The following is a 13,629-nucleotide window of genomic DNA, read 5'->3' as shown; positions in this document are numbered from 1 at the left end:
CTCTCCCACATTATTTTCTCTTGCTGTGATCCCAAGGCACATACTGTCACATTAGCCCAATACCTAATTTGCCAGCATAATCCACTTCATCGTTATGAGTCATGACCTCTGAAACACATGCCCCAAATTGTCCAACTGGTCTGCAAATTCTTTGCTGAAAACAGGCCAGTGGTGATGAAGGTCATGTTGAAAGGACCATGTCTGAGATGATGACAATGTAGCTAGATGAAGAGTTAACTGAGCACAAGAGTGAAACGTCAGACCCATTTAACCTTTTATTTTAAGAGAGAGAGGGAGAGAGAGAGAGAGAGAGAGAGAAAGAGAGAGAGAATTTTTTAATATTTATTTTTTAGTTCTAGGCAGAGACAACATCTTTGTTTGTATGTGGTGCTGAGGATTGAACCCGGGCTGCACGCATGCCAGGCGAGCGCGCTACTGCTTGAGCCACATCCCCAGCCCCCATTTAATCTTATAATAGTGGTTGCAGAGTTTGAGAAATGGGATGATTCTTTCCAATGAGCAAGAGTTTGACCCCCTTTGGAAGAGGCAGGATGTCCAGTGACCCATCTGAAAAGGTGACTCAGCTACAGTGACTCAGATTTAAAGAGGACTAAAACTCTCCTGGAGCAAGAGGAGACATCATGCCTGCCCAGGACATGCTGGGCCACAAAGTCCAGCAGCAGAAACCCATTGGACATTGTTGACACTCACCATCTCCAGAACTAGAGTTCCAGAGGAGGCATTGGTTAGTACAACATTTTCTTTCTGGAGTCACTCTAAGTGTGGAGGTTTGAAAAGACTCAAGGATGATGAAACACCACTTTTTTTTAGGAGAGATATTCTAAAGGAAGTACAGTGAAGAAGAACCTTCTCTGTGGGTATTTCACATTCATGCAATCCTGGGGAACCAGTTATAAAAACTTTGCAAATCTCCATAAGGATCTAAACCCTTCTTACCAGCAAGTGGCCCTCTGTCATTATAAACAGCACAGTGGTTGGGGCCCAGGTTCTGTGGAGGAGGAGGAGGAGGACATGCTGCAGCTCTCTGGATTCTAGCTTCAGTCCCTAGACACAACTCTTGCTTGGAAATCAATATGTCAGCCCTAAATATCAAGATAACATTTCTGTTCATCTGTGAATAAGCTGAAGTTTGTGGAGCTACTTTTTCTCATAGCACTTTATTTTGAATGATGTTGGCTTGTGCTGAGAATGATCATTCTTATTTGGGGAAATTATTTGTTTTATAATATCATTGAGCTATATTTTAGTCTTGAAAAATTGTCATAAAGTTGGTGCCACTTTCTTTTATTTATTCAACTGAATTAATATTATTGTATTAACGTTTTAAGTATGTGTGTTTACCATAATTCTTTTTGACATTCCAGAAAAAAAGTAATTCAAAAACAATTATTTTCTTGATAGAACTTTTCCTATAGATTTTACCAAATAGATAATTTTAGGAGTAAAATTTACTGTGTATGTATAAACCCACAGGAAAGTCACAAAGGAACTTAAACTGTTTTTTACTGATACATTTTTAAAGAACTTTAAAACATTGTTTGAAATTTCTTGGTTTTTGTTTTTATAAATGTGTCAGAGTTTCAAAGTGTATTATTTTTCAAAGCCATTTAGTTTTACTTTAGTGGATAGACTGTTAAATGACTGGACATTTTTATTTTTTTGGTACCAGGGATTGAAACCAAGGTCGCTTGACCACTGAGCCACATCCCAGCCATTTTCTATATTTTATTCAGAGACAGGGTGTGGCTGAGTTGCTTTTGCTGAGGCTGGCTTTGCACTCAAATTCCTTCTGCTGGAGACATTTGAGCTGCTGGGATTTCAGGCATGCACCACTGCTCTGGGCTATGACTGGGAGTTTTTACTTGCAGAAAGTGGGCTTGTCCTTTGTCGGGCTTCCAGATGGCCTTTCCAGCCTTGGCTGCAAAGGAGGCAGGAGTAAGTCTCAACACACCAGGCTTATTCCCACTCTCGTAAGTTGCTGCTGAGCCAAATCACATCTTACAAGACAAGAGGGATCAGAAGTGGGTAGTGTGGGAAATTGGTAAGGAACTTGCCTGTGTCCCTCCAGGGACTCCATAGAAAGTATAGTCGTGCCAGCTAGTTGTGCCAGCCCTGCTCTCTCTAGACACCACAGCCATTCTGTAAGGCGACACAGCCAGAATCAGCCAGGGCCTGGCCAGCCTGCTTGTGCTAATACACCATCCACACAGACAATGTCCTGGCACATGCCCCATACTCCCAAATCTGCAGTTCCATAGGCTTACTTGTCTCAGGCCACTGTCTTTGGCTGCTTTTTTTGCTATGAGAATTATAATTTTTAAGTTGAATTGGACCCCAGGTTGCATTCATTCTAACTGGCTTCAGACAAGAGTGACATGACTGTCTAAACTTATTTCTTGCAGGTCAAAGTATCACCCAATCCTTGAACCCACAGCTTTATTGAAATTAAATTAATATGTGGGAGTATCAAAATTCAAGCCACAGAAAGGACACCAGCTGGATGACGCCTGGCAAAATGCCAGAGGGAGTGGTTTGTGAAGTAACGCCAGCGAGCCATTAAGTGTGGAGATTCCTTGTTGGTTGACTGCTGTATCTATTTTATGTTAATTAAGACAAGCTGTGTGGAATGTATATATACGACTCCTGTCCTACAATAAAGGGCTTCCACTCCTGCTGTATCAACTTACACACATTGTTCGTCACCCCCCCGGTTATGGTTATTTTGCTGCAGCCCTACTGCAGCAAGAGAGAAATAAAATTCAAAATGGGGGATCCATGACAATAGAAGAGAGTTCAGTGGAGGAATGGTAGAAAATTGAGGGAAACTTTGGAGGCACATGAAATGTGAGGAACTACAGGATAAAATTGACCAAATTATGCTAAGTACATATATGAATATACTAGAGTGAATTTAATCTTATACAAAAAAAAAAAACAAAAAAAAAGAAAGAAACAAAGAAAGAAAATTTAAAAATACAAGTGAGACTAGTAGAGATGAGACAGGGGATCAGGAGAAAGGAGAAGAGGAAGGAGACTGGAAGTACTGTGTATGGTAATAGAGCAAACTATATTAAGTGCAAATGTGAATATGTCAAGATAAATCACAGTGTTATGTATAACTAATGCATTAATAAAAACAGAAGGGGCTGGGGCAGTAGCTCAGTGGCAGAGCACTTGCCTACCATGTGTGAGGCACTGGGTTTGATTCTTATTACCACATAAAAATAAATAAATAAAATAAAGCAATGAAGTCCATCTAAAACTACAAAAATATTTTAAAAAATAAAAACAAAAAAATCATTAAGGAAAAGAAAGGAATCACAAAAAAGAGTAAATATAATCTTGGTTTAAACTTATTCAGTTAGAATGGAGATGTGGAAACATTCATTTATTTGCAAATAAATAACTGAATTTTGGAAAATTTGCTATAGATGACAATTAGTCTCTAGCATAGAGAATTTCAGAGTTTGGCTTGCTTACTCAGTCCTTTCCAAATCAAATAAATATGTGAGGATGGTCTGGGTTGGGAATAATTCAAGTAAATACAGCCACTTAGAAATCATTTGTAATTCTGGTGGTTAGAATTATTGGCTGTTTAAACAAAGAAAACCAGAGAAAGGAGAAGAGTAGAGAGCAATGAAAAATAATACAAAACAATAGAATTTAATGATTAATAGTGCAATTTTATGGAGAAATATGAGATTTAAAGAGTTGTAGAATAAGAAGAAAGGAGAAGAAACCATTGGAATAAAAGACTAATAGGCAGTAGTAGAATGTATTTATTGATATTTTATAAAAATAATAAAGAACTGAAAGAAACATAGACATTTTCCATCCACCTGATACTCCCCAATTACTAAATATAGGTTTTAGTCAGCATGAATGGGATGTTTTTGAATATTAAGATAGTTGTTTCTAAGTTAATTTTTGTACGATCGAGTTCTTAGTTCAGGACTGCATACCAGTTTTATACTGTTCAAGAGAAGAATAAACATCTGTTCATCTAAAAGATCAAGTGTGTAGTGTGGGGAGAATCCTATGTGGGATCCATTCAATTTGAAAACTGAATTTTCAGAGGTTGTTGGTGGTGCATGCATTCAAATTAAGAGAATGACACTGGTATTTGAGGCTCAGAGTATTTATTGTAAATGAGAGAAACATGTAGAAACTTTAAAGTTTTTAGAGAAGCTCTTCCAATGATTGATAAGTACAGGCATCACACACACTCCTTGTGTTCTAGTGATTATGAAGGTCATTTTTTGTCTTCATATTCCTTAAACCACAAAATAGTCCATATATCCCTGTATTTCAGGTCAAATTGATATGTTCTCTTTCATCATAGAATTTGTGAGATGATCAAGTTCAAATGTTCTTTTTAAAGTTATGGCCTTGGATTTTATAATGATATATTTGAGGTGTGTCTGTGACCATACAGAAGTATCTATGGAAACCAACAGATTAGAATCTCATCTTTCCCTTTCTGTATGACAGAGTGGGTGCAAAGAAAAAGTAGTTGTGAACCTGAAGGAAGAGATCCTTCCCATCCTAATCATAGAAAGGTCTTCTCAGATGGTAACCTCCCCTCACCCCCACAATCCAGGGGAAGACTTGTCTCTACTACCTGGGGCAGATTCAGGGTCTCCATTCTCCTCATTGTCCCCTGTGTAATAGGGTAGCTTAGTTGCTGAGCCATCATCAGATATAGTTCCTAGTAGGGAGAAAACATCATAGACAACCACAGTGGGAGGTCCAATGTCATGGTTCATAAAAAATTTTGAAGATTCATCCTTGTAGATAGAGGACTTAGAGCTCCTGCCTTAGAAGGATGCTGATAATTGTTATAGTGGTCCAGGAATATTCCTAAAAGTTCTTGTTCTAAATGGTTGGTCCTCAGGTTGGTGGTATTTGAAAAGGTAGAACCTTTAAGGTGTGAGAACTAGTGGGAGGAATGAAGTTGTTGGGTGCATCCTCTTGAAAAGGATTGTAGGATGCTAATCTCTTCTTCTTTCTCTTAATATTCTGGTCACTGTGAGGTGAGCATCTTTGTTCCACCACATACTCCCAGAATGATAGGCTGCCTTACATGGGCCAAAAGCAGTAAAATATCTGAAAATGGAAGCCAAATCAAACTTTCTTCTTTATAATTTGATTATCTCAGGCATTTTATTTCAGTAATAGAAAGTTACCAAATATGCCATATGAGGTTGGTGATCTTTGCTTATTGAAGGTTTCCACACTGAGCAAACTCATGCAAACAAAGGAGGTAGAACACACCTGGGCTCTTCAGCAGGCTCTCCTTCTCTGGATTTATGGGGTAATCTATCTCCTGGAATAGGAACTCATCAATAGCATCTTCAAAGTGGATAAGGCTATGGAAAGCAAAATGAGTTCACACATTTCTCCTGGAAGTCTTTCCATTACCAACAGACCATGGGATAGAACTAGATTTCTGTCCACACCCGGATCTTAAACCCAGTCTCCACTAGCACTGCCCACATGGGAAATCATCCTATTTGAGGGCTCCCTTTTTTAACCCAGGACGAATTCATGTCTTTTAAGTCTCCAGTCCATGGTAGAGAAGGTAGTTTTTCATAAAATGAGAACAAGACTAAAATGTGTTCTTAAAAAACAATTGGCCCAATATTCTCGTGCATATTTTCAGGTCACAGAATTCCCAAGTCCCACCTTGGCGCTGTGCTGTCCATCTGAGCAGCTGAGTTCCCAGGATGATGAGAACAAGAAAGAGAAGGGCTCCCAGGATCATGCAGAGGATCCCAGGTAAGGAGAAGATGCCAGGGACAGGAGCTGAGGCTTAACTGGTGCCTGAAGAAGAAAAAGAGCCATGAGTCTTTAGAGAGGACCATAAGCTCAGAAAAACCCGATTATCTTGTTCATCACTTGAGAACTCAGGACCATGAAGTCCCTAGTTCAGACATCATATATCATGAATCTCAGGATATTACCACCCTAGATCCTGCTCTGGGCTGTGTCAACTCTCTTCTGAGTCTGGTTTTAAAGGATTTCTATAAATTTAATGCAGGTGAGGCAGTGGAGCTCCCTGAGTGTTACCATTTAACACAAATGATGGCTTCTTCTAACACCTGATCATCAGGCCTACTGTAATATGACCAGAGCTGTGTAGACTCCTTAGTGCAGAACTCTGAAAATCTGCTTATCTCCTCCATTAACAGGTTCAGAGCAAAAAAAAAAAAAAAGCAAACAAACAAAAAAACACTTACTTCTCCTGGTGGGGCGAGTTGTTGTCCTTTCACCTGGGGAGAAGAGAAGGAAAAATCACTACACTGTTTTTCGTCTGGGAATGTCTCTGGGTCCCACCCCCAACCATTGGCACATAGTTCTGTCCCAGATGCCAGGAGATTGGGCACAGTCTTCCAGAGCCAGGGCTCAGGGCACCAGGGCAGCCTGGGAAGCCCTTTGGATACAAACACACTCCTTAAACTCAAGGCCCCCCACCTGGTCCTGCTACTCACCAGAGCACCTCACACCAGCGTCCTCCTCATGCTTGCAGTCACTCTGTCCCCAGGGTGTTGCAGCACAGGCCCACAGGGAGGGCTCCCTGCCCCTGCACTGCACCTCATCCAGCCAGATGCTTCCATTTCCATGGCCAAATGCAGCCTTCCCTGGGGCTTCCAGGGCAGAGCCACAGCCCAGCTGCTGACACACCACCTCAGCCTCTGCCAGGCTCCAGGAGTCATTGCATACAGTGCCCCAGGTGCCTTCATGCCAAACCTCCACTCGCCCTGAGCACTCACTGTCTCCTCCCCCGAGTCAGAGCTTCTCTTTGTCTGAAAAGGCAGCAGCACCTCCTCTTATTGCCCTGGTGGGAGGAAAGGAGCCCCTGGAAGCCATGGGGAAGGTGGGAGGGGATGAGGTACCTGTGCAGGGTGCAGGGGCTGGACAGCTCTTGGGTCTGTTTTCTGTAGGAGCAGACAGTGGGGGAAGCACTAGTAAGTGACAGCTGGGGAGATCCTGCCCCAGACAAGGCTCTCTAAGGTCCTAGGCTCAGTTCAGGTAACAGGTGGAGATAAGGTGCTTCAGAAGTAGTCTATTAGACTGGGTTACTGAGACATTCATTCTCTATAGCATATTCCTATCAGCAGTTGAAATTATTTTTATCAATTTGCCTGTTTTAAAAGCCTACTATGTGAAAAAAATACAAACATGATAATGCACATGCTCATGTATGTACACGAAAACACACTCAGATACATGTTACCCAGAAAGAAAACTCCTCTAGAAAGGAGCCTTGTTTTATTCCCTCTGTTCCTGCTAATAGGACAATGCCTGGCATGTTGAGTGCATTCCTTAGAAATATATATGGGTGAGTTTCAACGAACGCTATTAACATTGGCTTGATAAATATTTAATGATTAAATAAATAGATGAGTAAGATGTGCAGAAAAATAGTTTTTGAACTCTTTCAAATCCCAAAGGCAATAAAAGAAATGTAAATTAATGTCAATGGTTTTTGGTAATAAATATTAGGCATTTAAAACATAAGTACTGAGTAATCCCCCAAATAAGTTTTACTCAATATATCTCATATTGTTAATGAAAAATTACAAACATTGAAAGTATTCATTTAAATTAATTGAAACTATTATTTTCAATAAATTAAAATATTTTACATAAATTATGCAAGCAGATATCAGAGAAAAGTTAATAAGTAAACAATAGTTAGCTGGAAAGATAGAAACATTTTCATGGAAAGATAATACACTCAGGAAAATTAGAGGTAACACAGAATCAAGCAAAACAAAACAAAAGAGTACATATAAATGCAAATTAACATGGACAAAACACACATGCCACTTGTCCTAAAACAGCTTCGTGGATATACATTATCCCCATTATTCTGTCAACCTCCTACACTATACTGAGAACATCTCTAGATGATGGCAGGACCTGTCTTGGGTGGTTGCTCACTTCAGGATTGGGTGTCTATTTCTCAATATGTGGAGTCTATTGTAAGAAAAAACATCATTGGTATCTAATCTTATTATTTATTATCACTTCAGACTCTAGAGGAAAAATTAAAAAAAATAAGGTGAAGAAAGGGAGAAAAATAAAAAAGTAAGCAATTGCTTTTGAAATTTGTACCACAATTTATTATCTCCTCCTTCCTGGATTTTAGGCAGTTCCTAGCATAGGTTTATGGGCTTTGTTCCTTTTTTGATTTTTGAGCTTCTGTATGTCCTTTGACTTTAGTTTAATGGTCAAGTTATAAAAACAACCCCAGTATTTTCTATGAAGACATGAAATACTGCTTGAAAACAATTGCTCCTACAAGGTAATATGACAGTATCTGTTCAAAAAATAGATATCCTGTGATCTTTCAACCATGGGCAGTCATCTTGTAGTAATAACCTACTAGTATGTGGTGTTACATGTGCAAGGATATTTTTTACAATATTGTTTCTATAAGGGAAAATTAAAAAAGCAATTATAAATAAGTAGCAAAAATGATTATGCAAGCTCTAATACTTATCTATTAAGAATGTAACATTATGGAGTTGTTTTACAAAAGAGTGAGCACTACTTGTGGAACATCCATAATATATTGTTAAGAAAGCCAATGTAACAATAGTAAATATGATACAAGCCTAACATTGTAAAACCAAATAAAAGACACCATAAGATAAATGCTATTATCACTATATCAGTTTAGATAAAATTTCATGAAAATGGAGAATTGGGAAAAGAGAAACTATCCATCTATTAATTCTATTTACATCAGAGGAATATGAATAGACAAGTGGTCATGCAATGTCATTAATGTACTTTTATATTTTAATATGTTTTCCTTGATTTAATGAGTAATTAGAATTTTGGTAATTCAGTGTAACTGAAAAAAATATTCTTTAATTCTACACCAAAAATAAACTAAAGGGAAGACTGTCAATCCCCTATTGTCAAATATTTGCCATCCTGTGAAGAGAGCAAAAAATATTAACATAGCATAAGAGAAGGTGGGGTGGACATCCCATTATGCCTCCAGTGCTCTTTGCCCAGAGGGACAACATCACTCATTCCCTTGGGTTCCTTGCATGGTGAGGTTCTTTAGAGTTACTTAAACTTAGAGTGAACCCAAACCCAACCAGTAGTAATCTGCACCCATGAGTCACATCCTTGAACCCTGAAGTGGCTCACAGTCTCCTCCCTCTTCCATGGGGAAGTCCTTCAAAGTCTTAGAAAAACAATGTGTTCACTCTTCCTGGCATTTCTGCAAATTATGGTAATTACAAACTGCTGTGCCATGGTTTCCAGTTGTTTCTGTATCTGGTAGCCACAGAGAAATTTGCCAGTGTCACTTCTAAAGGCAGCTCACCTGTGACACAGCAACATATTAATCAACTTGATAATAAAATGAGCATATTTCCAGCATTAAACAGACAATATGTTATAGAAGAAAAAGACCACTGAAGATTGTTGGAAGAGTCCAAGAAACAAGTGATCTTTCCTGAACTAAGATGAGTGTGGGAAGGAAAGACTAGAAGGAATTAGGTCATGGTTTCTGGTACAGACATAGGGAGACAGGCCCCTCATCTCACTGCAATTCCCCATAATGTAGCAGACAAGAAGATTAACAGACATCTTTTCAACAGAATTGGTATTGGGACCATGGAGAGGAGTTGAATTCTTCTTATCCATTCAGATAATCAGGTATCACTCTCCCCAGCTTCTTCCTACTTTGCTCATGATGAGATTTTATCAGTACCTCAAAGTCACCACAGACTTCTCACACCTCAGTATTTACACTGACCAAATGCTCTTATTACTTTCATCATTTCACATCTACTTCCTTCAATGGTCTCAACCTAAATGTTATTTCTCTTTTCCTCAAATTACCCATTTACACAGCACCTTCCACTTCTTTATGACACTCACATTTATGGTTGGTATGTTTCATCAAGCTGGAGGGTAAACTTCATGAGGACACGGAGAGTATTTTCTTCTTGTGTCTCCTCCTTATGGCTCAAATTAAAATGCTAGATGCAATTCACTCAGATTACTTATAATCAACAATACGAACTGAGAGTTTTTCTTACTTATATAGATGGATTTCAGAGTAAAAGACCATGAGCTCAAAGATAATCCACTAGTATTGGATACCCCAAGTTGTCCCTCACTCTCTAGACTGTATGGGGTGGATGAAGTGCTTACTCCAAACATTAATTTGCACATCTGGATTAAATGATCACCATGGTACCTATAAACAGTTTGCTGAGTGGATTAACCTTCATTATGTGTGAAAAAATTTAAAAAAACCTAACACTATGACAGGGCATAGCAAGTGATTTATATATTTGACGTCAAATTCCTCACTCTACTAAGGAAATGGAGTGTAATTATTATAGCTTAAGACTGCACTAGCCATTTGCTGATACAGTAAAATGCTGAATTTAATATCCATGGCATTTTCCACATAAATGGCTGTCAGAACAGGTTTACTTAATTCTGTCATTGAAAGAAGATTGTAAATTGTAGCTAAAATAATCTCTATTCAAATTTGTACCTCATAGACTTATTTGAACTTATTTTCTTGGCTTGAAAGTATGATATTTATCTAACAATTTACAGAGTGAGGACACAAAAATAGGGAGTAATTCACCTGAACACATGATATTAGCTTCGTCCTTTGCAGAGCAAGATCTCTGTTTCCAGGGGTCAGAAGAACACTGCTAGAGAGAGGTGTCTGTTTTCCTACACTGGATTTCATCCACCCAACGGGGTCTAGAACCTTCCCTTAGAGGAACATAAGAGTTGAGAGTCCCATTATTCCCACAGCCAAGCTGTCTGCAGATCACGGACAAGTTTACAGCTTCCATGGGGCTGTGGCAGACACTGCCCCAGGTGTTGTTGTAGAAAACCTCCAGCCAACAGCACACTCCTGGTCCTTGCTCACCAACCTGAGGGCCAGGAACTCTGAAACCAAGAGGAGGAAAATAGGACACAGTGAGTATTTAACACTTAATGCTGCTTTTCTTTACCCCTACATAGTGAGTGCTCACTGCTAACTTTGCTGATGAAATATCCACCCGGAGAAAGACAAAACATTTATCCATTTACCTGTTTTGATAACTTGTAGGTATCTTTGTATTTCTATGACAATGGTATAGTGGAAAATGAACAGGCAGGGACACTGAAGTGGGACTCTTGAAGGGAGGGAGTAAAAGCTACCTGATTAAAAACCTGACAGACCCTGGGAAAGGGGGAATGGACAATGATGTGGCAGAACAGTGAATTCCCAGATATGTCACTTCCTGATGCTGTAGATTGTGAATAGGTTACTTTTTGAGGCAAAGGGGATTTGCAAACAAGATCAGGATGAGGATTTTATAATGGTGCAATCTTTTTAGATTATTTGGGATTAATCATGTCAGCTCATTCTAACCACATCCTTTGATATGTATTCTTACAAGCAGACAATGGTTTCTGACCCTGGTCAAAGAGAGATGTGAAGATGAAAAAATGGCCAGAAGTATGCAAGGTGGTTGAGTTCAATAAGGAAGGAAAATACCTTGAATGCTGGAAAAGGCAAGGAAATGACTCTTCCCAGAGCCTTGGCTTAAGGTAGCTCACTGACACATTGTTTAAAACTCAGGTGAACTGGGGTCAGACTTGAACTCATTTTGTTCTAAGACACTAACTCTGTGGTAATTTATTATAGCAGCAATAGGTAACTAATACAGTGGGTCTCAGGATGTTGCACACACAGTAACTGAAGCATGAGGTCTGCAGTCAAATGGACACTGAAGAGAAAGATTGTCAGGAATCAGGGATAAGAAGAAAGGAGCAGAAACTCAGCTACTGCAGAGGAAATGGAAGCATCTTCTCTTTTCTGCTAGAGGGACAGGCACTGTGGGATGAGCTTCCTCCCCCTCCACACTGCCACCAATTTCCCCTCCTGTGCCCTAAGGCTCAGATACCATCCTGTACATGCTCCTCATTTCTTCTACCTGTACCCAGTGTGCCCCACAGACCTGAGCAGATGACCCCAGCATCTTCCTTGTGTCTGCAGTTGTGTTGCCCCCAGCCCTGGGAAGGGCACTGCCACACATGAGCCTCCTCTCCTGTGCAGTTCAGCTCATCCAGCCAGATGGGCCCGGATCCCTTTCCAAAGTGAGCAGAGATGGTGGCCTCCAGGGCCACTCCACAGCCCAGCTGTCTGCACACCACGTGGGCATCACTCAAGTCCCAGCTTTCATCAGAGATGGAGCCCCAGGAGCCCTGCTGCAGGATCTCCACTCTCCCTGCACAGTGACTGCCCCCGTCCACCAGGCGGAGCTGTCTGCTGTCTGAGGAGAGACAGGGTCATGTCAGTGAGCATTTGCACAGGGAATGGGAAGGCTGTGGTCCTGCGGTGTTGCTCACCTGAGCAGTTGGCAGTGTGGCCCTCTGAGGCTGCCAAACCTGCTGGGTCAGACCAGGAGTTGTTGCACTGGGGCAGCAGCTGGGTCTGGTTACATACAGATGGGAGTAGAGAGGATGAAACCAAATTAAGGTGCATAATAATCTGGTGATGGCATTTGAATTCTGTAGGACAAAATCAGTAATTTCCTATCTTCAGAACTGTTCTCCTAATGGAGATTTCTGCTTCTGACTCTGACATTTTTGGGCTTTATGTCAAGCACTCAGAGTGACTTTAGAAAAATGGAATATATTAGTTCTTCTTGAGAGTATTGCACAGTTCCCAGGACAGCTAGATTTTAGGAGTACAGTGAAGAGAAAAGTAAAAAGTGGGATTAGTATTTTCTCCTTGAGGCACTTGCCCATTCCAGGTTAGTAGGTGAAACTGAAAATCTCAGCATATTTGCCAGATTGCCTTGGCCAGACAGAAATATAATGTAGCTTGGACTAAAGAGGAGAAATCACGTTAAACAACCAGGAAATTTGTATCTTATTTTGTGGAAAAAAAAAGGACTTTTGTCACAGGGATGGAACCCAGTTTCTCAAAACTTCACTTGTTTTTATATAACATGATCTACCTTAAATATAGTACATGGAAGAAGCAAACTAAAATCCTTTCTGACGGTTTTGTATAGTTTCTGAAAAAAAAAATGTTGATCCAAAATACCTCATGAAATAGAGTGTAGTAGAGACCTAAGAAGAAAAATGAGAAAATATGGGAAAGATTTTTACATAATTACTATTGGTGTTTTCTTACAGGTAATTTAAATAATCATAATTAAATGCTCTATTAAATGGCATGATGTGCATCTTGGCAGAGAAATAATCACAAAAATATAGTAAAGTTTGAGAGTTAAAAAGTCAAGAGCTACACTCCAGTAAGATTGGCAGCCATTATGAAGTCAAACAACAACAAGTGCTGGAGAGGATGTGGGGAAAAGGGTACTCTTGTACATTGCTGGTGGGACTGCAAACTGGTGCGGCCAATCTGGAAAGCAGTATGGAGATTCCTGGGAAAGCTGGGAATGGAACCACCATTTGACCCAGCTATTGCCCTTCTTGGACTTTTCCCTGAAGACCTTAAAAGAGCGTACTACAGGGATACTGCTACATCGATGTTCATAGCAGCACAATTCACAATTGCTAGACTGTGGAACCAACCCAGATGCCCTTCAA

The 13,629-nt window shown here is 40.0% G+C and overlaps 2 pseudogenes; one reads left to right on the top strand and one right to left on the bottom strand.

Moving 5' to 3' along the window:
- The first annotated feature begins 502 nt into the window (after nucleotides 1–502).
- LOC107154870 lies at nucleotides 503–1,056 on the top strand (annotated as a pseudogene).
- Nucleotides 1,057–1,799: 743 nt separating this feature from the next.
- The window catches only part of LOC107154869, a 30,449-nt pseudogene continuing 18,619 nt past the window's right edge, over nucleotides 1,800–13,629 (bottom strand).

Source organism: Marmota marmota, unplaced genomic scaffold (genome assembly GCF_001458135.2).
Source record: "Marmota marmota marmota unplaced genomic scaffold, marMar, whole genome shotgun sequence".
Lineage (NCBI taxonomy): Eukaryota > Metazoa > Chordata > Mammalia > Rodentia > Sciuridae > Marmota > Marmota marmota.
This window is presented reverse-complemented; position numbering and strand designations above follow the sequence as displayed.